This window comes from Stegostoma tigrinum, chromosome 19 (assembly GCF_030684315.1).
Source record: "Stegostoma tigrinum isolate sSteTig4 chromosome 19, sSteTig4.hap1, whole genome shotgun sequence".
NCBI lineage: Eukaryota > Metazoa > Chordata > Chondrichthyes > Orectolobiformes > Stegostomatidae > Stegostoma > Stegostoma tigrinum.
In genome coordinates this window covers 9,385,810-9,413,485 of record NC_081372.1, presented here as the reverse complement: position 1 = coordinate 9,413,485, position 27,676 = coordinate 9,385,810, and the positions used below count along the sequence as shown (strand labels likewise).

Genomic DNA, 27,676 nt, shown 5'->3' with positions numbered 1-27,676 from the left:
AACAAATTACGTTTCATTGATTGTGACAGTGCTAAGTGGCAATTAATATCAATGTGATTGACTGCCTCAGAAACAACAGCCCATGCACCACGGTTACTGTGTCTCTAGGTGACATTTCAGTTGCCTTTTTCAACCAGATTGTACAACACACAATAAAGTATCTCCACGTCCCCCATATAACTGGGGACTGAGTTCATAAGCCTGCATTAGTGCTGATTATCTCGCCGAATGTGCAGCCAAATAATCATGAAATCCATTTCTGTTCTTTAAGATGCACTCTCAAAATGCACAGAATATAGATTAGTTTCCTGATGTGTGGAATCACAAACTGGTACAGTACAGAAGAGAGTTACTCAGCCCATTGTTCTTGGGTAATTGAACTTCTATTCCCCTTGCTCTTGTCCCATTGCCCACTATTTTCTTCCGCATATTCATCCAATTCCCATTTGGAAGTTCTTATGAAATCTGCTTCGAACACCTTTATAAGCAGCACATTCTAGATCATAACAATTTGCTTTACCAAACAATTCTTTTCATATCTCCTCTCTTGCCAGTGCCAATTATCTTCATTTGCTTGATGTAGTGCTCCCTCTTCACAGTCAAGCTCGATTGATGTCCCATTCAATTAATTAACTCAATATTGATGTAAGTAGGGAATTTCAAATTGGCTTGGCTTTTCCCAGAAGGAATGAGAGAGTGGAAAAGAACTCTGGGACTGAATTATTGGTTTTACACATCTTCAGAAATTAGGGAAACAGTAAGCACAGGAACTATAGATTTCCACGTTTTGGGACATTAGAAAGGAAAAACAATTATTTACACATGAATAAAGGACGACTTGCATTTATGTAGCATCCTTCATGGCCTCAGATGAAACCATGGGCAAGAAGTAAAGATCTGTGCAAGGGAACAGAGCTGTTTGGAATGGTTGCTAAGCATAAGTTTAAAATTCCATAAATCAAATGAAGATATGTTTCAATTTACAACAGTGAGAAGAACTTTAAAAAGTGACACCCAAAAAAGAAAATTGTCAATGTTTGGTCAGAGCCAAAAAGCTATAGACTTCCCTTCTACTGGGAAAATTGGAGGGCAGTTGGTAGAGAGGGGCGCCAGGCGTGTTGGCTGATGGATATCACATACTTCCAGACCGTGGATTTATGGAACAAACACAGAAAACACTGGAAAAATTCATCAGATATGGCAGTATCTGTGGAGATAGAAAAACAGAGTTAGCATCCCAAGTCCAGTGTGACTTTTCTTCAGAACTGCAAGTGGATATTTGAGGATCTCTCAAACCAGATGAGCGTGATTGCACCTTGACAGAAGAAGCGGCAACAGTTAGGGCCTCAGAATCCAAGAGGCCTGTTTGCAGTGTAGGAAACACGGCTGCCAATGTTCCCACCATGCAAGCAGCAATATGATACTGACTGGGGAATCCATTCTTGCAATGTTGTTTGAGGGATTATTATTGGCCAGGTCACCCCTGTTGTCCTCTGAAATATTGTCAGGGGAACACCCACATGCACCAAACAGTATCTTCTCTTACAGATGGCACCTTTCATTCTCAGAGTTCTGTCCAAGCTCTGCGGCTCCTCCAAAGGTCCATGCCTGCCAATCAGTATGCCGATGCCATGCCAACACATTCACTTCCAGTTTCTCCAGCTGCTGCCAGACACAGGCTTCAGAGGTCCACATAGCAGCTGCGGAAATCCAAGGGTAAGTGGTTGGATTATGAGTAAAGACTAGATTAGCTCCTCAACTCCTGGGCACAAAATCCAGCCTGGGACTCGAGTGAGTGCTATGCTGTCAACCCTGTTCCCTCGAATTTAAGAACATATGAACAAGGAATGAAAGTAGGCCATTCAGCCATTAAATAAGTCCGTGGTTGCCCTGATTTTAACTCCAATTCTGCATTCCTGGAGTCTAGAAGAGTCAGAGGTGACTTAATTCAAACATATCAGATTCTGACTGACCTTGTCCAGGGGGATTTTTAAAGGATGTTTCCTCTTGTGGGACAACATAGAACTAGGGGTCACTGTTTAAATGATAACTGGTCACCCACTTAAGACAGAGGTGAGGAAAATATTTTTCACTCAGAGGGGTGTGGATTTTTGGAATTCCATCCCTCAAAGCTCAGTGGGTGCAGAATCTTTAAATATTTATAAGGCACAGGTAAATAAATTGTTGATTGCCAAGGGGATGGACAATGTGGGTGGCACAGTGGTTAGTACGGCTACCTCACAGTGCCAGCTACCTGGGTTTAATTCTACTCTTGGTTGATTGTGTGGGTGTCCTCTGGGTGCTCTGGTTTCCTCCCAGAATCCTAAGATGTGCTGGTCAGGTGGATTGGCCATGCTAAATCGTCCATGGTGTCCAGGGATGTGCAGGCTGGGTGGGTTAGCCCTGGGGAGTGCAGGGTAGATGGGGTGAGTCTGGGTCGGATGCTTTTTGGAGAATCAGTGTGGAATTGATGGGCTGAATTGCCTGCTTCCACACCATAGGGATTCTGCTGGGGATGCACATGAATGTAGAGTTGGGGTTAAAATCAGAGCAACCAAGAGCTTATTTAATGGCTGATTGGCCGGTTTTCACTCCTTATTCATATGTCTGTAAATTCGAGGCAACAGGGCTGACAGTGTACCACTCAATTTAGTCCCAGGCTAAATCTTGTACCCAGGTGTTGAGAAGCTTTTTATTCAGCTTTTATTCAAGGGCTGTCAATTAAACCACAAGCATTATATATATCTGATTTTCAGTATTGGAAAATGTTCCCGATGTGGCTAATGTTTACTGAGTCAGTCCAGAGGGGTGTTTGGGCAGAGAGAAGAGGGCTAACAGAAGAGGGCTAACAGAAGAGGGCTAACACTCTCTAGTCTGAGTGAGTGGAAAAACAACTCACACCTCACACAACAAGGCGAAAACCTTTGATTTATCAGGCGCTGTTTTCAAGTCAAAAGTTTCTTTTCCTTCTCAGAACAGCTAAGCAATAGAGAGCCTCCTGGCAATATACATCTGGTTGTCGGTTCAAAAACAGTGCCCAGGGAACATACCATAGTAACAGATGGAAACTCAGTCATGTGGGATGGTGCAGGGAGTTACCTTAGAAACCAAGGGCTGGGGCAAACAGGTGCCCCACTGTATGCCCTGTTTATTTTGTGTCTAGGATACAGATTAGTTAAAGTCATAAAGTTGATTAAAAGGTTTGTTGTCACATTATCATTTGTTGAAAACAACAGCGACAGAATAAATGATCTTATTCAACTTCCCTCTCCCCTCCTTGAAGGCACGGAAAGGACACAGCCTCTTTAAAACCCCTCCAGCTGAGCTCAGAAAGTTCACAAAACACCTGGGGTGTCACCTGAAGTGTTGTCAGTGAGGAGCTACACATGGAGTCTGTAACTGAGATAATGGGAACTGCGGATACTGGAGAATCCAAGATAATAAAGTGTGAAGCTGGATGAACACAGCAGGCCAAGCAGCATCTCAGGAGCACAAAAGCTGACCTTTCGGGCCTAGAGCCTTGAAACGTCAGCTTTTGTGCTCCTGAGATGCTGCTTGGCCTGCTGTGTTCATCCAGCTTCACACTTTATTATCTTGGAGCCTGTAACTGTTTTTGTAAGTAAATATTGCAGCCAACGTACACACAACAAGCTGCTGCAAACAGAAAATTTAAGTCAGGATCTTACAGGGCTCTGAGAGATGTGGGTTATGGTCAGATTTGTGACAAAATCAGATGGGGAAGTCCAGAGAGGGCTATTTCAATGTCAGGAGCATCTCACACTATCTTTTATGTTTTTCACCAGTCGATGGTGATTCAAGTTGTAAATCGACGGTCATTGAAGCTCGTTAAATGCTTCACTAGAAGCCCAACACACCTCATTTATATTTAGCTTTCTATCTTACCAGGATCCTCAAACAAGCTGGATGTCGCAACATGGAAACCAGAGCAGGTATCTGGCTAATTCATGTCTCTAATTTGCTCTGAACAAACTTCATGTTGGATGCCAAGCACCAGCATCTGAGACACAGCGGGCAGTGATATCCCCCCATCTACCCCATCTGGGGAAAATAGTCAGGAACCGTGCAGGGCATCTCTGGACTGACGGTGCCTGATTGAGTGCACAATGGCCTTCTAACTTCAGAGCTACACCGAACTACAGGACTGCACATTTCGGAGTGTGGCTCACAGTCGGGTGTCAGGCATCATGGCATTAGGCAGTGCAAAGAAAGGGAAGAAGTCACATCACTGTAACACAGGCAGCACAAAGATGAGGTTCAGGTGCAAAACTTGGATCAGGAGAAAGTCATTACACAACCAAAAAGATCGGCAAGGTTGTCTTCTTTGGTAAACATTACTCCCCTGGAACTTGGGTGAAGCAAGTCTGCTGTCGGATAGGAGTTGGTGGCTAAAGCTTCAAAGGACAGAAGTTAGAATTGTCTCCAGATGAAATGCACAACTTTGAAGGACTCTAGAACGTAGAACATAAAATATTACAGCACAGTACAGGCCCTTCAGCCCATGATGTTGTGCCAACCTATTATCCTACTAAGGTTAATCTACCCTACATTTTACCAACCTCCACGTGTCTATCTCAGAGTCGCCTAAAAGTCTCTAAAATATCTGACTCCACTACCACTGCTGGCAGCACATTCCACAAGCCCACCACTCTCTGTGTGAAGAACCTACCTCTGACATCTCCCCTATACCTTCCTCCAATCACCTTAAAATTATGTCCCTTTGTGATAGTCATTTCTATTCTGGGGAAAATGTCTCTGGCTATCTACACTATTTGCAAACTATATGGATTTTATTTTTATTACTTGTTCGTGTGATATGGGGTTAGCTGGCCTAGCTCAATCTTTTGCCCATCCCTAATTGCCGTAGAAAGGATGGTAGTGAACTACCGTTTCATGTTACTGCAATCCTCATGTTGTGGTGACACCCACATTGCCTGAATGGGTGCTTTAATCAACACAGTCAAATATGCTTCGACACACTTCTGGAGCAGGTGCGACTTGAACCTGGATCTCCTGGTTCAGACGTAGGGTCATTACAACTGTGCCACAAGAGAGTTGCCAGTTCTTTTTTACTGTTGTCATTTTTTTTGGGCTTATATAGATGCCTGGTGGTCCATTCTGATGATTTTTCAGACTTTCTAGCAATTGTTGCAACTGAGATGTTTACTGGGCCATTTCAGAGGACAGTTAAGAGCGAGCAATATTTCCAAGCATCTGGAGTCACATGTAGCCCAGATCAGGTAAGGGCAGCGGTTTCCTTCCCTCAACAGAAGTAGTGAACCAGTTGAGTATTTCTGACAGAGATAATAGGAACTGCAGATGCTGGAGAATCCGAGATAATAAAATGTGAGGCTGGATGAACACAGCAGGCCAAGCAGCATCTCAGGAGCTCCTGAGAAGCTGCTTGGCCTGCTGTGTTCATCCAGCCTCACATTTGAGTATTTCTGACAATAGTGTCATGGTCATCATTAGGCTCTTGATTCCAGATTTCTATTGAATTCAATTTCCTCTATCAACCATGACAGGATTCAACACCAGAACATTAATGGGTCAGTGCATTAATAGTCTAGCAATAACATCACTCAGCCATCACCTCCCAACAGGTACCATATAGATATTTTCTTATCAACCTGTTCAGAGATGTTATTACACACCTCTGGGACAGGTAAGACATGAAGTCAGGCCTCCTGGCTCAAAGGCAGGGACACTACCCCAACACCACAATAATCCCAGTATAAGTATCATTGAGTGACTTAGGGGCTGAGTGGGCTTAAATCTTTGCGATCCTTCTTTTGCTGCATCAACTGTTTGAAGCGTAATTTATAGTTTACATTGATCATAATTTGCTTGTTGATTCATAATTAATTTTAATTAATTCTTGTTTGATTGTTTAAGCTAATGCTAAAAGGTAAATTTTAGTTACTTCTAAGTGCAATAGTTTAAGATAATGCTGAAATTTTATCCATTAATTTCTTGTTGGTGCCATTGGGAAAATTCAGCTCATATAGTTTGTTGCTCTGACCGGGTTAATAACAAATTGTAAATCTTATTTTGATGCTTTTACTTTTACATTTCTGCGTAGGACAAAAGGACTGTGGATGTGTAAAAGTGTTCAACAGTCAGAGGAACACGACTATTAACACAGGGCAATGAGTTCCAGTCAGAACGTATTCATTAACATTAGCCCCATCTAGTGGTCATTTGTTTAGTTTCCTCTTCTTCACAATTTCATAATTTGTATAGTTCTCTGTGTCCTATTTCATCCTCATTTTTCATCTCTTAAAAAATATTTTGTTGCATTATAAAACGTAATCAGGTGGATTAAAATCCATGCTCATAAAATCAGGGAAGCTTAACTTAGGGTCATAGAGTCATAAAGATGCACTGCAATGGAAACAGATGATTCAGTACAACTTGTCCATGCCACCAGATATCCGAAATAAACCTAGTCCTATTTGCCAGCATTTGGCCAATATTCCTCTAATCCCCTCCTATTCATGTATCCATCCCAATGCCTTTTGAATTTTGTCATTGTAACAGCCTCCACCACTTCCTCTGGCGGCACATTCCACATACGCACCATTCTCTGCCCAAAAATGTTGCCCCTCAGGTCCCTTTTAAGTCTTTTCCCTCTCACCGTAAATCTATACCCTCTAGTTTTAGACTCCACTACCCTGAGGAAAAGACCTTGGCTATTCACCCTATCCATGCTCCTCATGATTTTGTAAACCTGTATAAGGTCACCCCTCACAGCCTCCGACACTCCAGGGAAGTTAGCCCCAGCCTATTCAGCCTCTCCCCATAGCTCAAGCCTTTGAACCCTGGCAACATCCTTGTAGATCTTTACTGAACTCTTTCAAATTCCATAACATCCTTTCTACAGCAGGGAGACCAGAACTGCTCACAGTATTCTAAAAAAGGTCCAACCAATGTCTGCAACGTGACCTCCCAACACTTATATTCAATTCAAGCATTCTAAATACCTTCTTCACTATTCATTCACCTGCTACTCCACTTTCAAGGAACTATGAAACTGCATTCCAAAGCCTCTTTGCTCAGCAACAGTCCCCATGACCTTACCATTAAGAGTATAAGTCCTGCCCTGATTTGCTTTTCCAAAATGCAGCACCTCACATTTATCTAAATTAAACTCCATCTGCCACCCGTCAGCCCATTTGCCCATCTGATCAAGGTCCTGTTGTACTCTGAGGTAACCTTCTTTGCCGTCCACCGCACCTCCAATTTTGGTGTCATCTGCAAACTTACTAACCATAGCTCCTACATTCACATCCAAGTCGTTTACATAAATTATTAAAAACAGCGGACCCAGCATCGATCCTTGCTGGTCATGGGCCTGCAGTCAGAAAAGCAAGTGCCCACCACCACCCTCTGTCTTCGATCTTTGAACCAGTTCTGTATGCAAATGGCCAGTTCTCCCAGGACTCCAGGTGATCTAACGTTGCCAAGCAGTCTACCATGCGGAACTTTGTCTGAAGTCCATAGAGATTATGTCCACCACAATCCTCTTTGTTACTTCCTCGAAAAACGTGATTTCCCATGCACAAAGCCACGTTGACTATCCCTAATCACTCCTTCCCAAATACATGTAAATACTATCCCTCAGAATTCCCTCCAACAGCTTGCCCACCAACCCTCTAGAAACGTTCTTTTTGCATTTTAAAAGAAAATCGGATGGATTAAAATCCATGCACACAAAATCAGGGAATCTTAACTTGCTACAACCAAAATCAGAAATTGCTGGAGAAACTCAGCAGGTCTGGCAACATCCATTAAGAGAAGACAGAGTTAACATTTCAAGTCCAGTGAACCTTCGTCAGAAAATCAGGGATTCAAGAACGAGGCTGATGGCGATGGCAGAGTGGTGGACGTGCCAGGTCATGGAGATGCAGATTATGTAGAGGAATGACTCATCAGGTTTTGAACAAGGCCCATTGGACCTGCATATTAACACTGTTTCTCTCTCCACAGATGCTCCAGACCTGCTGGGTTTCTCCAGCCCTCTCTGCTTTTAAACAAAAACCAAAAGAGCTGCAGATGCTGCAAATCAGGAATGAAAACAACATTGCTGGAAAAGCTCAGCAGATCTGGCAGCATCTGTGAAGGAAAAAACAGAGTTAATGTTTCGGGCCCGGTGACCCTTCCTTAGAACGGAAGGGTTAACTCTGTTTTTCCCTTCACAAATGCTGCCAGACCTGCTGAGCTTTTCCAGCAATGTTGTTTTCGCTCCACTCTCTGCTTTTGTTTGTTTCAGGTCTCCAGCATCTTCAGTTCTTTGTTTAATTAAACGTAACTTGCTGCTTAGCCTGTAACTGAAGGGTTAAATGTGGTTATGTAGTATGTTAGCAAACTATTGAACCGTAGAATGAAGTAATTTTATAAGAAAAGATTTTTTTAAATTCAACAAATTTATAGATCATTTACTAACATCAGCCCGAGCAAAGCCATGCTAAAATGTATAACAGAGGAATGATCAAATAAGACCAAGGATAGAAATGGGAATGTCCATATTTACTAAGAAGAACCAGCTGCTACCCCAGAATCATAGAATCCATACAGTGCAGAAGCAGGCCATTCGACCCATCGAGTCCACACCAACCTTCTGAAGAGCATCCCAGACCGACACCACCCCACACTCTATCCCTCTAATGCAGCATTTCACATGGCTATCCCACCTAGCCTGCTCATCCCTGGACACTGTGGGCAATTTGGCATGGCTGGTCCATCTTTGATCTGTGGGAGAAAACCAGAGCACCTGAAGGATACCTACACAGACATGAGGAGAATATGCAAACTCCACACAGACAAGCACCTGAGGGTGGAGGTCCCTGATGCTGTGAGGGAGCAGTGTGAACTGCTGAGCCACCAAGCCATGTAACATGCTAGAAAGCACTTTTCACTGTAATTTATTATATACATGTGACAATAAATCTAATCTAACTAATCTCATTAAATGGTGGAACAGACTTGACGACTGAATGCCCTCCTCCTGCTCCTGTGTTCCTATGGATGTGAGACTTGGACTTTGCAGTAATAAGAGGCCAACTTGCCAGATAGCTTTGAAACATGGGTTTGGAGAGGAATGGGAAGGATTCAGTTGGACAGAAGATGTAATAAATGATAGATAATAAAGTGTGGAGCTGGATTGACACAGCAGGCCAAGCAGCCTAAAATGCTGCTTGGTTTGCTGTGTTCATCCAGCTCCACACTTTGTAATCTCGGATTCTCCAGCATCTGTAGTTCCCATTATCTCTAACATAATAAATGATGATGTTGAGAGCGAACAAAGCATTTTGCTGAACGTTGTTAGGAAGAAAATGGAGGAAGGGCACATCTTGAGGGCAAATGAATTACTGAAAGAGATAACCAATGGTAGATTTCAAGGAGAAAGAGGAAGGAAGAGAATATCAGCGCGAGTAGAAACTGCAGATGCTGGAGAATCTGAGATAGCAAGGTGTAGAGCTGGATGAACACAGCAGGCCAAGCAGCATTAGAGGAGCAGGAATGCTGACGTTTCGTGCCTGGACCCTTCATCATTTTCTGAAGAAGGGTCTAGGCTCAAAACATCAGCCTTCCTGCTCCTCTGATGCTGCTTGGCCTGCTGTGTTCATCCAGCTCTACACCTTGTTATCTCAGAATATCAATGCTGGTGGCTTGAAACTTGTAGGAGCTTATTGGCAAAATTAAACAAATGGCACAGGCCAGAGAAACATGGAATGACTACAAAAAGTCAAGGAACTGCCTTTGGACAGAGCACTCGCCATGATGACATTTGTGAGCGAAATATGACACGTGAAGGAAAGAGTCTGAATTTGTACTTTTTTTAGTTCCTTCTATTAAGACCATACCAGTGGCCTGTATTCAGTCAATTTGTATAGCCCACTTAGCTTCAGTTCTAAACAAGATAAAGAATCATTGCAAATTATTCAAGTGAAAATGGTGGTCATTATCCAAATATACGAAGGCAATTTTATAAGTAAGTAAGGATAAAAGACACTTGGAAAGATGAATGTATGGTCAGTTCCTTGTCATTGTGGGTTTGTTTACTCTTTCCACAGTCAAAAGCTTGAGGTCAGAATTTAGCTGCTGTGATGACTTCCATTGTTGAATAATTGCTTGTGCAGCTAGACTCAGTAGATAAAGTCAGCTTTTGAGTGAGAGATAGAGAGCGCATTTTTCTCCCCCTCACTAATTCTGCAGTTGTGTCATATTGCCTGGACACATTCAACAGAACAGTTTTTGATTTCTGAAAGTCTTTCTCCCTATGCTCCCTGAGACTGAGAACTCCAGACTTCCTCCTGGGGAGTTAACAACATAGTGTCTAAACGCCTGTCTTATTAGCACCAAAGGAAAATGGCTGCTATGCTAATGAATCAGTATTCCACAGCACAAAATCAATTCTGCTGGAATTCCCTGTAAAGTCTTCTGGTCTCCGGTTCTCTCAGAAGCTTTGAATTCTCACATATTTTGAAAGAAGGATTGTGCTGCACAAAGGTTAATAAAATTCTGAATGCCCCCCCCCCCCACCCTTTTGTGATTGATGCTGAGAGAACATATCAATCTGTCAGATTTTTGACTGCATTGTATCAAAAACTATAGTCATGTAGTTTCCAACCACATCTTGTAGGAACATGTCCAAATTCAGATTAAACTGCTTTGCTAAGTATAAAGTATTAGATTATCCAGTCCTGGTCACTTTATGGAACTTAGACATGACTGTATTTAGTGCCCATCCATAACTGCCTTTGACAATGTGCTGGTGACCTGTTTTCTTGAACCAAAACTTTTAACATGCCAAATCTCTTGATAGAAAGTTAAGTACTTACGGAGTATATAGTCACTGTTGTAATGTAGGACAAGCGACAACCAATAGCAGAATCAACATTCTAATAGTGATCCAGTCATCTGTTAACTTTGATGGTATTTGTTAATGGATGAATATTATCTACAGGGAATATTACCCTGTTCTTCTTCACATGAATGCCATACCAACTTTTACATCCACCTTGGAAGGCAGATCAGCCTCATTTAATGTCTCATCATTTTTTTTATTCAGTCGTGGAACATGGGCGTCAATTGCAAGTCAGCATTCGTTATCTGTCCTTGGTAATCTGAAAGATGGCATTTTTTAAAATTGCGGCTCTACATTGCGCTGGAACCTGGATTAGGCACACACGTCCCAAGACTGGGCCTGAACATGAGACAGGATAGATATGGTTTTCAGGAAAATGGGGAAAAAGCAGGAGATTGCCATTAGGTCATAAAACAGGAGCAGGCACCATGGAGCATCTTCTGCACCTTCACAATTCTGTGATTCTGTGATGACATTCTGATCCATAATCGAGACTACTGTAATTGAATTTCAGCTGTATAAAACAGGTGGATACTTTGGGATCTTCCAAAGAAACCAATGTGGAAGGTATTTTTAACCAGGCTACTGGGGTATAAATATCAACCCTGGTCTCCAACTGCCAGATTATTAATTCTGAAACGTAGGTAGGAGTAGCACATGGGTACGCTGTGAAATTCCAATTGTGACAGGTGCCAAAGGGATTGATGGCAAATTGAAGATTCTGCATACATCCGGAACCCTTCGAAAGTCTCCATTTAAATCAGAGAATTGGAGGGCTCTGCTGCAGTTAGGTAAACAGTTACGTTTAAGAAAATGTTAGACTATTAAAAGCCCAGTCAAATTCCTGCACCCGCCCCATCCCATCCCCATCCCGCTCCCTGCCCCTGTCGGGAGCTGCCACACGACTTGGCACCTTACACTCCTGGCAACTATTCCCTTCCCACTTGGATTCCAACCCACCTCGCACCCAAATGTCTGGCACCTTATTCCTACCCACCTGATTCTATCCCCTATTCCCTACCTACTTGATATCAAACCTACCTGGCACTCTACCCACTTGGAACCCTATCCTCTTGGCATCTATCCTCTTGAAAAAGGTGGCAAGGTTGCCTTCCCAGAGAATGTTATGCTGCGAGGTGTGTGTCTGCTTTTGAGGGTGGCTGCAAAAATGTTTTATCTGGTTCTGCCAGGCACAGCGTTCCTGGGTGAGCTTGCTCCCAGGACTCAGGGCTTATAGTGAAACTCCTGAGTGAAGCCTTCAGAGTGTTGTTGGAACTCATCCTCTGACCTCACCCCAGACTTTGGATCTCTAAAGAGGGTTCACTTTGGAAAATGCATGTCAGGCATTCTGGCTACATGAGCAGCCCAAACCAGTTATGACTGTTTTAATGTGTTTGCAATGTCAACTTGAGAAAGTATGGTGTCTGGTATTTCACCCTGACATCTGATCCACAGGAGCTTCTGACGGCAGCCAAAATTGAAGTGTTGAGTTTCTTATCATGACGTTAGTGCATAGTCAGAATGGAAATACAGCTGTGCATTTCTGAAGAAGCCCTGATCAGAATCGTCTGTCAGAAATGTAGAGCTCATCCATTTGATAAAAAAAAGGAGAATGTAATCTGCATGAGATTGTCATTCCTCAGAAAGTCAAGCCTGGTCCATTATGACATTTTCATAAATTACAGCAGTGGTTTGGGATTCACAATTAAGAAATCAAACATTTTTTCAATGCAAATCAAGTGCTGGTGGTTTCATCTTTGAACATGTTAGATGTAATTCCCATTCTATTGTCACTGTATCTAACACGAGGGGCTACAATCGTTGCTCCACATCTTGCAAAAATCATACAAGAATCACAATACTCTACCTCACCAGCAAAATCTTCACAAGGGTCCTTCTGAACTGCTTATTGATCAGGATCTGCTGCTACAGAGTCAGTGCAGGTGAAAGAGCCGCTTTTATGGTGTTGACAGTGAGACATCTCCAGGAGAAATGCCCAGAACAGAATGAGGTGTCTCGACACCAGGTTTGATGATCTAAGGTCTTTGACACAGCCAGGTGTTCAATCCTTTAGAGAGTCTTGGAGGAATCCAGTTGCCCTGAGAAATCCATACAGCGGTTTGACAGTTTCATTAGGGCTGCCCACATCTCGTGGGTGAGGTCAATCTTCTGATCCAGTCCCAGTAATTGAATTAAACAGAGCTTTGTGCTGAAGTCATCTCACTTCAGCATGTTTTTCTCCACCATGCTGTCCAATGCCTTCCACGATGGTGATTCTGATTTTGAATTCACATAACGCCTGGATAGGAAGCCGCTCAATCTGACTGCAGGCAAAGATTAAGGTCTCCAAATGGACAAACTTTGTGATTTTCTGTTTGCCAATGCCTGTGTTCTAGTCGCCATTTCAGAGCCAGGCATGCAGTGTAGCATGTAACTTGACCCCAGTGACTATAACAACTTTGACCTTATGACCTGCATGATGAAAACTGAAGTAATGTTCCAGCCAGCTCCAGGAAAGCCCTGTCGAAAGGCCAAGGCTTCTATCCATGACCAGACCCTATCAGCAACAGCCAAGTTCACTTATCTTAGCAGCACACTCACTCGAGCTGTTTAAATTGATAACAAGAAACACACAAGAATTGTCAAAGCAAGTATCGCCTTTGGCAGACTTCCAATGCCAGCCGGAGTATAACGAATAAGTCTGCCAACCAAATTGAAAGTCTGTAAAGCAAAAGCCCTTCCAGCGCCTTCTCTGCTGCTGGAGGCAGTCCAGAGGAGGTTCACTAGATTGGTTCCAGGTATGCAGGATTATTCTTATGAGGAAAGGTTGGCAAGTTTGGGTCTAAAGTCTTGGAGTTTAGAAGAATGAGAGAAGACTTTATAGAAACATACAAGATACTTAGGGGGTCTGACAAGGTAGATATTTAGAGGCTATTTTGCCTGGTAGGCAAATCTAGGACCACAGGACATGATTGCACAGTTAGGCAACATTGACTTAAAATACAGTTGAGGAAGAACATTTTCTCTCAGAGGATAGTGAATGTCTGGAATTATTTCCAAGAGGGCTGTCAAGGCTGGGCTATTAAGTATATTCAAGGTCGAGTTAGCCACATTTCTAATCAATAAGATAATCAAGGGGATAGAGCAGGAAAGTGAGGTTCAGGATTATCAGCTTGGTTATAATTTCATCAAATGAGGGAGCACTGATGGCCTCCCTTTGCTCCAAGGTCTTGTGGTCTGACACATGTCAGACTTAAGACTATGTACTGGCTCATAGTAAGAAGCTCAACACTTACATTTCAGCTGCTTTCAGAAGCTCCTGATAGTCAGATGTCAGGGTGAAATACCAGACACCATCCTTAGCCAAGTTGGCATTGACATCACATTAAAACAGGCGCAACTGGTTTGGGCTGTTCACGTAGCCGGAATGCCCGACACTCGTTTTCCAAAATCAACCCTATTTGGAGATCCAAATTCTGGGGTGAGGTCAGAGGATGAGTTCCAACAACACTCTGAAGGCTTCACTCAGGGGTTTCTCTACAAACCCTGAGCCCAGGATCGCTGCACTGGACGGAACCAAATAAAAATCTTTGCAGCACCCCCTTACAAAGCAGACACACGCCAGAGACAGAGAGAAGATACAAGGTGAGGTAATATAACTGGGCTGACAATCCAGATTGCCAAGCTAATGTTCTGGGGATATGCATTTGAATCCAATATTCAGTTGGTGACATTTGAATTCAATAAAAATCTGAAATAGTTACTGCTGTCATGTAGCAGAAAAACCAATTTGGTTCACTGTATCCTTCAGGGAAGGAAATCTGATGTCCTTACCTGGTCTGGCCTACATCTGACTTCAGAACCACAGCAACATATAACTATTAACTGCCATCTGGGCAATTAGGGACAGACAATAAATACTGGCCTAACCAGCATAAGCCCCATCCCATGAACAAATGATTTTAAAAAGTGAAGTCCAAATCCAGCAACTTGTTTAAAATTCATTCATATTTACCCTATTCTATCTGCAGTACAACCCTCCACGTGTAGATACACTTTGTAGTAACATTCTTATCACCTGGAACCCTACCAAACAGCACGGATGATGAACATGGATAACTCAGTGTGGAGCTGGATGAACACAGCAGGCCAGGCAGCATCAGAGGAGCAGGAAAGCTGGCATTTTAGTTCGGGACCCTTCTTCAGAAATGTCAATTTTCCTGCTCCTCTGATGCTGCCTGGCCTGCTGTGTTTCTTCAGCTCCACACTGCGTGAGCCTTGACTTCAGCATCTGCAGTTCTTACTATCTCTGAGATGATGAACATAGTCATTTTCAATGCAAAGGATGAACAACATTATCCCTGATAATGGGAACTGCAGATGCTGGAGAATCCGAGATAACAAAGTGTGGAGCTGGATGAACACAGCAGGCCAAGCAGCATCTCAGGAGCACAAAACCTGATGTTTGGGGCCTAGACGCTTCATCAGAGAGGGGGATGGGGAGAGGGAACTGGAATAAATAGGGAAAGAGGGGGAAGTGGACCGAGGATGGAGAGTAAACAAGATAGGTAGAGAGGAGAGTATAGGTGAGGAGGTAGGGAGGGGATAGGTCAGTCCAGGGAAGATGGATAGGTCAAGGAGGCGGGATGAGGTGGTAGGTAGGAAATGGAGGTGCGGCTTGAGGTGGGAGGAAGGGATGGGTGAGAGGAAGAACAGATTAGGGAAGCAGAGGCAGGCTGGGCTGGTTTTGGGATGAAGTAGGGGGAGGGGACGAGCTGGGCTGATTTTGGGATGCAGTTGGGGGAGGGGAGATTTTGAAGCTTGTGAAGTCCATATTGATACCATTGGGATGCAGGGTTCCCAAGCGGAATATGAGTTGCTGTTCCTGCAACCTTCGGGTGGCATCATTATGGCACTGCAGGAGGCCCATGATGGACATGTCGTCTGAGGAATGGGAGGAGGGGTTAAAATGGTTCGCGACTGGGAGGTGCAGTTGTTTATTGCAAACCGAGCGGAGGTGTTCTGCAAAGCGGTCTCCAAGCCTCCGCTTGGTTTCCCCAATGTAGAGGAAGCCATACCAGGTGCAATGGATACAAGATACCACATTGGCAGATGTGCAGGTGAACATCTGTTTGATATGGAAGGTCATCCTGAGGCCTGGGATGGGGGTGAGGGAGGAGGTGTGGGGGCAAGTGTAGCATTTCCTGCAGTTGCAGGGGAAGGTGCCGGGTGTGGTGGGGTTGGAGGGGAGTGTGGAGCGGACAAGGGAGTCGCGGAGAGAGTGGTCTCTCCGGAAGGCAGACAAGGGCTCCTGAAACATTATCCCTGTCCACTTTTGTGGCTCTCCACCGCTTTCTCAAAAGCATTTAGGAATAGGCAGTAAATGCTGCCTTGCCAGTGACACCTAAAAGCTGTAAACAACTTCTATACAAGAAAAATGTTTAACTTCAGTCAAGCAAGTCCCAAAGTGCTCCAACATGTTACTGGACCAACGAATAAACTCCTAACCGAAGAAAGGGCCTTTGAGGGAAATCAAAGTGGGAGCTTTTCAGCAATAGAGAGAAGTGGACCTGAGGTGCTGACAGTGAATGCCAGAGCTCAAGGCCTATGCAGAGGAAAGCACTGTAACTAATGATGGGGCAAAGGAAATGGGACAACTGCATTTATTCAACAGCAATACCCCTGCCTCTGTCAAAGCAGTAATCAACTCAATCCAGCCATTTCTTGACCTGCTGGTCTGAGATACATTGCTTATGAGAAATGAGAATGGGAGGTATGTGTGAAGGAAGAGATTAATAAAAGTGAATGTCAGCCCATTAGAGGCGGAGGAAGATGCAATTATGGTCGGGAATAAGGAAATGCAAAGACATTAAACAAGTACTTTGCATCTACCTTCAGAGTAGAAAACAAAACCAGCTGCAGAGATAATCGACAGATCGGCTTCAACCTTCAGAAAACCTGAGATGCTAGCACAGGTTTCTGAGGATTGGAAGGCAGAAAATTGGAAGATATTGGAATTGGAATGTCCTACCTCACTGATAAGTCTTGTGTTCATGCAGTCTTGGTTTATAGGGTACATACATGCCTGTGCAGTTGGGGCCACAGTCAGATCTGCCAAGGTGGGAGGTGTTGGCCAAACTGGATTGCCACTCGACTATTAATCCAGATAATGTTCTGGCCTCCTGGGTGTGAATCATGCCATGGCATATGGTGGAACTGGAGCTCAACAATGAAAACTAGACTTAAGAGTCTAGTCATGAAAATGGAAGCAAATTCCATCTTGGGAAAATCTCATCTGGTTCACTTTAGGGAAGGAAACTTCCTTCCTACCTGGTCCAGCCTTACGTGTGCCTCCAGACCCACAACAATTTTGTTGACTCTTAACTGCTCACTGAGTGATAAAGTCAGTGACGCCTGCATTCTGTGAATGGAATGAATGAAAAAAAGAGTCGAAACAGGCTCAAGGAGCAAATGCCTTCGCCTAATTTGAATTCTTACATTGTTGTTGACCTCCAGACCAGACAACGTTTTCCTCACTAAAAGATCACATCACCACAGCCACCCCCACCCCCAGAATTATTGTATCCCATTTCAGATTGTAATGTGTCGGCAATATATCAGAACAATCAGAAACCTGTGAATTGTTTTAGCTGAAAATGCTTAAGGGATCATTGTGATAATACCTTTGTTTTTCATCCACTGATTCATAGAAGGTGGTCATCACTAGCAAGTCCAACATTTGATGACATCCCTAGTTGCCCTTCTGAAAGTGATGGTGAGCTGCTTTTTTGAACCGCTACAGTTCAGTTCATGTTGGTACACCTACAATGTCTTTAGGGAGGGAGTTCCAGGATTTGGGCACTGAAGAGATGGTAATATATTTTGAATTCAGAAGGGGAACTTGCAGGTGATGATGTTCCCATGTACCTATTACTTTTATCCTTCTAACAGGTAGAGTTTGTGAGTTTGGAGGGTGCAGTCTAAAGACCGTGGGGAATTTCTGCAGTGCATCTTGTAAAAGGTACACACTACTGCTGCTGAGTGTTGGTGATGGAGGGAGTGAGTGGCTGTGAATGTGGTGCAAATCAAGTGTGTTGCTTTGTCCTGGCTAATGTCAAGCTTCCGACTGGAGCTGCACTCATCCAGGCAAATAGGAGCATTCAATCACTTCCTGACTTGTGCCTTGCAAATGGTTGAAAGGCTCTGGGGAGTTGGGGGTTGAGGTACTCACTGCCCCATTCCTGGCCTCTTACCAGTCATCCCATCCTCTATAACTTACAATCATACTCATCTCTAAAATATTCATGTCAAAGGATGAAATTCAAAATCAAGCTGGAATTGGGAGAATTAGGACAGGATTTTTTTAAAAAACATTGAGTCATTCAGCACAGAAAAAGACCCTTTGGTCTGATCAGTCCTTGCCAAACATAATCCCAAGCTAAACTGGTCCCACCTGCCTGCTTCTGGCCCATATCCCTCCAAACTTTTCCTATTCATGTGCTTTTGTAAGTATCTTTTAAATGTTGTAACTGTACCCATTGCTTCCTCTGGAATTTTATTGCACACGCGAACCAGCCTCTGCGTAAGAAATTTGCCTTCCATGACTTTTTAAAATCTCTCTTCTCACCTTAAAAATTTGTCCCCAGTCTTGAAATTTACCATCCTAGGGAAGATACCCATGATTAACCTTATCTATACCCCTTATGATTTTATAAACCTCTATAAGGTCACCTCTCAACCTCCCTCAGGCAAGCTTATTCAGACTTTATGACTCAAACTTTCTACACCCAGCAAAATTCTGCTAAATCTCTTCTAAACCCTGTCTCGCTTAATAATATCCTTCCTATAACTGGGTGGCCACAACTGGACGAAGTCTATTTTTACTAGCTGGCAGCACAGCACAACATTGCAATATTTATTGCTCATTGCTAGTTGCTGTTTCAGAATATAGCTAAGGGTCTTCCTTTCGAAATATTGAAATCTGTAGAGTAAAGCTATTCTTACAATGGTGGTAGGTAGAGAGTGCCAAGATCTTGGCTCACTGACAATGAAGGAGCAGTGAGAAATGTCAAAAGTCAGTATGATATGGGATTTGGTGAGAATCTTGTTTTGATGTTGTTTGCATGCATAGCTGCCAAAACATAATGTCATAGAGATACATCTTGACAAGATTTTTCTAAACTAGAGAGCAATTAATCATGGGAGATACTTAAGAACTGAACCACATTAGAAGAGGAGGAGTGGGCCATTTGGCCCTTCTTCAGGCCAATTCCATCCTTCAATTAAAACACGGCTGATCTACCACCTCAGTTCTGCCTTCCCAAATTATCCGCATGTTCCTTACATTGTGGTGCACCTAAAACTTGATTTACCCTTGGTCTTGAATATGCTCAGAACTCAATGCTGCCTGGGGTTGTGAATTCCAAAAATTTACAACCTTTGGAGTGAAAGGTTTTCACAGTATTAAATGGCCAATCCCTTTTTCTGAGATTGTAAATCCCTATTCTAGGTTTCATAGCCAGGAGAAACATTTTCTCAGCATTTATCCAGGAAAGCCCCTTAAGAATACTATACATTTTAATGAGATCAGATCTCATTCAACTAAACTCCAGAGGATATAGACTGAATTTGCTCAATCAATGTTCAGCGGCCTAGAGTGCAGTACATTATCAGGAGGACATAAATAACACTGCTGATTTCTGAAGAAGCGTCCAGACTCAAACGCCAGTTTTCCTGCTTCTCTGATGCTGCCTGGCCTGTTGTGTTCATCCAGCTCTAGACCTTGTTATCCCAGACACCAGCATTGGCATTTCCCACTGTCTCTAAATAACACTGGATGAGGATTATCAGAGTAGATTGAATAGGCCGGGACTTATCTCTCTCAAAATGGGAAGGTTGACATGGTGACCTCATAGAGGCTTTAAGGGGGTGGTAGATGGTGTTTCCTCTTCATAGAATCCATAAAGCGTGGAAGCAGGCCGTTTGGCCCATCGAGTCAACACCACACCTCCGAAGAACATCCTACCCTATCCCTGTAACCCTGCATATCACATGACTAATCCACTTAGCCTACACATCTCTGGGCAATTTATAATAGCTAATCCACCTAACATACACATCTTTGGAGTGGGGAGGAAACATTAGTATCCTGAAAGAAATTCTTGCAGACATGGGGAGAATGTGCAAACACCACACAGACTGTCACCTGAGGGTGGAATCAAACCCAGGTCCCTGGTTCTGCGAGGCCCCAGTGCTCATCACTGAGCTACATGCCACCTAATTTTTGAAGGAGATCAGAACCAGCCATCATAAAATAGTCACTAATCAGGAATTCAGGACCATAAGATCTAGAAGCAGAGTTAGGCCAATTCAGCCCATTGAGTCTGCACTTCCATTTATCATGAGGAACTACTTGGAATGTGGGACTCATTATCACTGGAGATAACAAGGTGTGGAGCTGGGATGAATACAGCAGGGCAAGCAGCATCAGATGAGCAGGAAGGCTGACATTTCGGGCCTAGACCCTTCTTAAGAAAACCCTTCTGAAGTGTTCATCCTGTGTTCATCCAGCTCTATACCTTGTTATCTCAGATTCTCCAGCATCTGCAGTTTCTAATATCTCATTATCACTAGAGGTAGTTGAGGTGACTGCATATGATGTTTTTAAGGAGGAGCTGCATAAACATTTAAAGAATACTAGATACGTTGGAGAAATTAAATGAAGAAGTCTTGAACAACATTCCAGGGAAGCACAAACATTGGCATAGATTAGTTGAGTTTAAAAGGCGTTTCCTCTGTTTCAAATTTTAATTAATGTTGTGCAACTGAACATCTAGAACATAATGTACAGGATTCAACTTGCTATTTTAAAATTTGCACTTTGTTATTTTGTTTGCTTTTGTGATCTGCACTCCACTAATTGGATGTGCTGTCTGTCGAGTTTAATAAAATCTTTGGTAGTGCAGTACCTGCATATTATTGAAAAGAATGAAAATGTTGCACATTCTTTGCCTTTCATTCATCAGGACGAATGCAAGAATGCCAAATTCATGTTTCCAGGGCAATACCGCCTCAACCTCTCCACCCCTCTCACCCACTCCAACCTCTCCCCCGCAGAACGGGCAGCCCTCCGCTCCCTCCACTCCAACCCCAACCTCACCATCAAACCCGCTGACAAGGGAGGCGCAGTTGTAGTATAGCGCACTGACCTCTACATCACCGAGGCCAAACGCCAACTCTCCGACACCACTTCCTACCGACACCTTCATCATGACCCCACCCACAAGCACCAAACCATCATTTCCAACATCATCCATGACCTCATCACCTCAGGTGACCTCCCACCCACAGCCTCCAACCTCATTGTTCCCCAACCCCCCACCACCCGCTTCTATCTCCTTCCCAAAATCCACAAACCTGCCTGCCCTGGCCAACCTATTGTTCCCGCCTGCTCATCCCCCACCAAACTCATCTCCACCTATCTGGACTCCATTTTCACCCCCTTGGTCCAGGAACTCCCCACCTACGTCCATGACACCGCCCACGCCCTCCACCTCCTCCAATTCCCTGGCCCCCAACACCTCATTTTCACCATGGACGTCCAGTCTCAATACACCTGCAGTCCTCATGCAGATGGCCTTAAGGACCTCTGCTTCTTCCTGTCCTGCAGGCCCGACCAGTCCCCTCCACCGACACCCTCATCCGCCTAGCCAAACTCGTCCTCACCCTCAACAACTTCTTTTGATTCCTCCCACTTCCTACAGACAAAGGGGGTGGCCATGGGTACCCGCATGGGCCCAAGCTATGCCTGCCTCTTTGTAGGTTACGTGGAACAGTCCCTCTTCCGTACCTACACAGGCCCCAAACCCCACCTCTTCCTCCGTTACATAGATGACTGTATCGGCACGGCCTCTTGCTCCTAAGAGGAGCTCGAACAGTTCATCCACTTCACCAACACCTTCCACCCAACCTCCAGGTCACCTGGGCCATCTCCAACACATCCCTCACCTTCCTGAACCTCTCAGTCTCCATCTCAGGTAACCAGCTAGAAACTGATGTTCACTTCAAGCTCACCGACACCCACAGCTACCTAGAATACACCTCCTCCTACCCACCCCCCTGCAAAAGTTCCATCCCCTATTCCCAATTCCTTCACCTCCGCCGCATCTGCTCCCGGGATGAGGCATTCCACTCCCGCAGATCCCAGATGTCCACGTTCTTCAAGGACCGCAACATCCCCCCCGCAGTGGTCGAGAACACCCTTGACCGTGTCTCCCACATTTCCTGCAACACATCCCTCACATCCCCCCTCCCCCACAATAACCGCACAAAGAGAATCCCCCTCGTTCTCACACACCACCCCACCAACCTCCGGATACAACGCATCATCTTCCGACAATTCCGCCATCTACAATCTGACCCCACCACCCAAGACATTTTTCCATCCCCACCCTTGTCTGCTTTCCGGAGAGACCACTCTCTCCGTGACTCCCTTGACTGCTCCACACTCCCCTCCAACCCCACCACACCCGGCACCTTAACCTGCAACCGCAGGAAGTACTACACTTGCCCCCACACCTCCTCCCACACCCTAATCCCAGGCCCCAAGATGGCTTTCCATGTTAAGCAGATGTTCACCTGCACATCTGCCAATGTGGTATACTGTACCCACTGTACCCGGTGTGGCTTCCTCTACATTGGGGAAACCAAGCGGAGGCTTGGGGAACACTTTGCAGAACACCTCCGCTCAGTTCGCAACAAACAAATGCACCTCCCATGGTCGCGAACCATTTTAATTCCCCCTCCCATTCCTTAGACGACATGTCCATCATGGGCCTCCTGCAGTGACACAATAATGCCACCAGAAGGTTGCAAGAACAGCAACTCATATTCCGCTTGGGAACCCTGCAGCCATATGGTATCAATGTGAACTTCACAAGCTTCAAAATCTCCCCTTCCCCCACTGCATCCTAAAACCAGCCCAGTTCGTCCCCTCCCCCCACTGCATCCCAAAACCAGCTGAGCTCGTCCCCGCCTCCCTAACCTGTTCTTCCTCTCACCCATCCCTTCCTCCCACCTCAAGCTGCACCTTCATTTCCCACCGACCAACCTCATCCCGCCTCCTTGACCTGTCCATCCTCCCCGGGCTGACCTATCCCATCCCCTCCTCCCAACCTATACTCTCCTCTCCACCTATCTTCTCCTCTATCAATCTTCGGTCCGCCTCCCCCTCTCTCCCTATTTATTTCAGAACCCTCTCCCCAACCCCCTTTTCTGATGAAGGGTCTAGGCCCGAAACGTCAGCTTTTGAGCTCCTGGGATGCTGCTTGGCCTGCTGTGTTCATCCAGTTCCACACTTGTTACCTTGGATTCTCCAGCATCTGCAGTTCCCATTATCTCTTCTTTCACTTAGGTCTTTTGTATCTTTCATGTTGACAGAAAATAGTACAGATACAGTCTTCAAAGTATCTGAAAGTGATGAGGGAACAAGTCTGAGTAGGACTGGGCAAAAGAAACATCCTATGCAAAGATAAGGCATGGCTAGGGTCCACATGGGTTCCTCATTGCAACATCTTTTTATTGGATGAAGGAGGTGGTGTCAAAAAAGACTCGGTTTACTATGAGAACAGGTTGACTGGCAGAGGGAAGCATTTGATGGGGAGACATTGGGGTTCCATTCTTGGAAGACACAGTAGGCCCAGAGGCTACACAGGTTATAGATGGAATGAAAAGGAAACAGTCAAACTAGCTGAGGGCATTGGAATAAATACAGAAATTGCTCAGTGGAAAATTGAAAAGGGGAGAAAAAAATAAAGTTGATATTGGAAGAATTACACTTCATGAGGTTGAGACAATGGACCTCCAGAGCAGTCCTCTTCATAGAGTTTGAGAAGGAGGTAGAAACCTCTTTTCTGTGACACTGCAGAAGATGCACGTGATGTCCATTCATATGCATGAGGCCCTTTGCTATGAATCGAGCTGCAGGGGCTGAATGGTTTGAAACATAATGCAAATAATGTCATTTAAATTCATAGATAACAAGGTGTAGAGCTGGATGAACACAGCAGGCTAAGCAGCATTAGAGGAGCAGGAAAGCTAATGTTTTGGGTCTAGACTTTCGATCCTTCATTTTCTGAAGAAGTGTCTCAACCTGAAACATCAGCTTTCCTGCTCCTCTGATGCTGCTTGGCCTGCCACGTTCATCCAGCTCTACACGTTGTTATCCCAGATTCTCCAGCATCGGCAGTTCCTACCATCTCATTTAAATTTGTACTTGTCTTCCTTTTGTTTAAGCTTGTTAATAGTTGTGCTGCTTTGAACATGGAGCACATTCCTTCGATTTTTGTTCATTAGCATTACTGCAGTCTAGCATCTCCCTGTACACTCACCAGAAAGATATTCTCAACACTGGATGCAATTTGTTTTTATCCTATTGTGAGATGTAGGTTTGCTGCTAAGGCCAGCATTTTTGCTTATTAACTCGGGGATTTGAGCATTGCTGGCTGGCCAGCATTTGTTGCCCTTCCCTATTTGCCCTTGAGAAGGTGATGGTGAGTTGCATTCTTGAACCTCTGCAGGACCACATGCTTTAGGTTGACCTTTAGGGAGGGAATTCCAGCATATTGACCCAGTAACAATGAAGGAACGACAGTGTATTTCCAAGTGAGAATGATGAGTGCCTAAAAGGGTATTTTACAGGTGTTGATATCCCTGTGTATCTTTATCCTTCTGGATGGAAGTAGTTGGGGGTTTGGCAGGTGATGTCTAAAATGTTTCAGTGATTTCCTGCGTGCATCTACTAGATGGAACACACTGCTGCTACTGGGCATTGATGGTGGAGAAAGTGATCATTTATAGATGTGGCGTCAATCAAGCGGGCTGCTTTGCCTTGAGTGGTTAGATTAGATTAGATTCCCTACTGTGTGGAAACAGGCCCTTCAGTCCAACAAGTCCACACCGCCCCTTGAAGCATCCCACCCAGACCAATCTCCCTCTAACCCACTCACCCCTGAACACTACGGGCAATTTAGCATGGCCGATCCATCTAGCACATCTTTGGACTGTGGGAGGAAACCGGAGCACCCGGAGGAAACCCACGCAGACACGGGGAGAATGTACAAACTTCACACAGGCAGTCGCCTGAGGCAGGAATCTAACCCGGGTCCCTGGCGCTGTGAGGCTGTAATGCTAACCACTGAGCCACCATGCCGCCCCATATTTGGTGTCAAATTTCTTTTAGTGTTTTGAAGGTGTGCCCATCCAAGCAACTGGGGAGTATTCCATCGCATTCCTAATTTGTGCCTTGTCAATGTTGGGCTTGCTCTTGTAACCACTTTGTCTATGTAACCCCCGGATGTTGATATTGGGGGAATCATTGATAATAATACCATTGAATGGGAAGGGACAGTGGCTCGATTATCTCTTACTGGAGATGGTCGTAGCCTGGCATTTGCGTGGTGTGAATGTTACTTGACACCTGTCAACCCAAACATGGATATTGTTTAGGTCTTGTTGCATGTGAACATGGGTCTGTTTCAGTATCTGAGGAGTGATGAATGGTGCTGAGCATGTGCAATACTCAGTGAGTTTGAGATGAGGTAGAAGTAATGTGTGGCATGGGTAGGAGATGTGGTGTATGCGTGGAGAGGGGAGGTGATGATGGGGTTTGAGAGATGGGGGGGAGATGGTGACAAACGTGGTGGGAGAGGTAGAGTAGGGTGTAAGGTGAGAGAAGACGTGGAGGCTGAGAGAGTGAAGTGGAGAGGATGTGGGATGTAGTGGGGGAGCAGGTGAGGCTGGGGTAAGGTGTGGGAGTTGCGGGGCTAGGAAATGTGTGTAAAAGGAGTTCAGAGAAGAAGGTGCTGGGTGAGAATTGAGTCTGGTGAGGTGGAGGATGGGTTGGGTAGGGAGGAAGGGAAGGGGTAGATGGTGAGTTGGGGTAAGAGGCAAAGGTGGAAGTGGTGGGGTTGGGGTGGGATACAATGAGGCGAGGTGAGTCCATGTGTGGTTGGGGTGTCTTGAGGGAGGGTTTGAGGCTGTGAGTTGGGTGGGAGAGGAGCGGATGGTGTATTGGGGGAGTGGCAGAGGCTGGGGGTGAGATGAGGGGGTCTGGTTAGGGGTGGGAGCAAGGTGGCAGATAGGGAGGCGAGGTGAGGGGGAGGTGGCAGAAGTGAATTGTGTGGAAAGAGGGTGAGTGTGTTTTAAGAAGGGGTTCTGGGTGGAAGTTGGGTCGGGGAGAATTCAGACGTGGAAGTGTGGAGGAGGTGCTTTGGGTGGGGTGTGTGTGTGTGTGTGTGTGTGTGAGTGAGTGATTGGGTCTGGATGTGGAGGGAAGAGTGGGTGTGGAAGTGTGGAGCAGGGGGTCTGGATTTGAGTGAGTCAGGGAGACTTCTTAGTGGGGTTTGTGGGAGGACGGGTCTGTTTGGGTGAGGGGTCAAGGTGTGGATGGGGAGGGATGTATGAGGTCTGGGTTGGGGGTCTGCTTGGGATGGTGGGGTCTGGGTAAGGGGTTATGAGTGTAGATGTGTGGAAGAGAGGTGTTAGGTAGGAGAGGGGTCAGGGAGTGGGATATGTGTGTGAGAGAGTATGCAGAAGGATATCTGGGAATTGGGAGGACTGGGGTGGAAGGTAAGAAGAACTGGGAGTGGGTAGGGTTGGGTTTGGGAGACGGGATTGGATGAAGGGCAGGGGCTACGTCACTGAAGTTGCCGGAGCGACCTGGTTGCCATAGAGCGAGCTCGCTCGCGCGGGTAAGACGCGACGTGACGTGGATGATGCGCTGCCCCTGCGCCTTGTCCTTGGGAAACCCCGCGTGATGCTGGCGGACTGGACGGAACCGTCGCCATTTTGTTGTGGCTTTGAGCGGTCGAGTGGCTTGTTTGTTCATGTGTCCGTGAGAGGAAAAGAAAGTACACGTACACACACAAAACACACATTTGTAGTATTTGTTTAACTCAAACATCGTTGATGTTTTAAAGAAAACCATTTTAAAAAACTTCTTTGCCTCGCAGATCCGTTTTTAAAATATATATTTGTCTAAAAAGAGTGAGCGAGGCCTAAGGGCGGAAGACGATCCGGGCAGCAAGGCCTGAGAATCCAGGATTAAGAGGAAAAGATTCAACATCAAGCCCGACAGCGACAGGCTTCTAACGTTCAGATTCGACTGATTACGGCCCTCTAGCATTTTAAGGTAATTTTTTTTCTCCCGTCTACGGTTTTTGTTAGCCGACCTTGCCTGAGACCGCGTGTTATTTTAACGGTTATGAAATAGGCCTCGGTTGAATCGACATGGAAAACCAAACTATTTTAATTTTTTACGGTCACCATACCTTAATTGAGATTTTAGTGGTCACATTTTAAACCGAGAAGTAGCTTTAGTGTGGAGCAGTCGAAGTTATTATGCCGTAAATTAGGGCGGGAGTCGCTTTCTCAACGTCTCAGCACGATCTTGTTGATGCGCAGTAAATTGTGATTTCTCTCCCCCCACCCCACGGAGTTGCCATTTGGATTTTAATCCGCCGGAAGGACTGAGTTAACGGACAATAAATTTAAATCGTTTGTCATCATAAATTAAGCCCTTTCAGGCAGAGTGTTCCTTGGGATAGCGAATAATTGAGTGGCATGCGTCTGTAAAAACAAAGTGAGCGAATACTTTTGGGGGCGAGGAATGATAAGGTAACTCCTTGAATTAAAAAAAAGTCTTGAATAGCTGTTTGAAGACCTGGCACATGTACAAGTTCTTAAAAAGTCCTGTTATGCAACCCTATATGAGCATGAATGACTCTTTAG

The 27,676-nt window shown here is 45.0% G+C and overlaps 1 protein-coding gene and 1 long non-coding RNA gene across 6 annotated transcripts in view; one reads left to right on the top strand and one right to left on the bottom strand.

The window, feature by feature from the left end:
• Nucleotides 1-827: 827 nt before the first annotated feature.
• LOC125461380 (uncharacterized) lies at nt 828-27,676 on the bottom strand. Its single transcript, XR_007249494.1, has 3 exons — nt 27,217-27,676; nt 23,252-23,356; nt 828-1,207 (listed from the first exon to the last, which is right to left on the bottom strand). It is a non-coding gene; the product is annotated as an uncharacterized LOC125461380 (long non-coding RNA).
• The window catches only part of rbm39a (RNA binding motif protein 39a), a 43,130-nt gene continuing 42,141 nt past the window's right edge, over nt 26,688-27,676 (top strand). For 2 of the 5 annotated variants that reach the window (XM_048550089.2, XM_048550088.2), the window contains exon 1: nt 26,723-27,077. The gene's annotated coding sequence lies outside the window, so the exon portion shown is untranslated. Of the gene's footprint in view, nt 27,078-27,676 lie in introns of all 5 variants that reach the window. The other 3 variants (XM_048550087.2, XM_048550092.2, XM_048550090.2) reach the window with 3 other exon arrangements.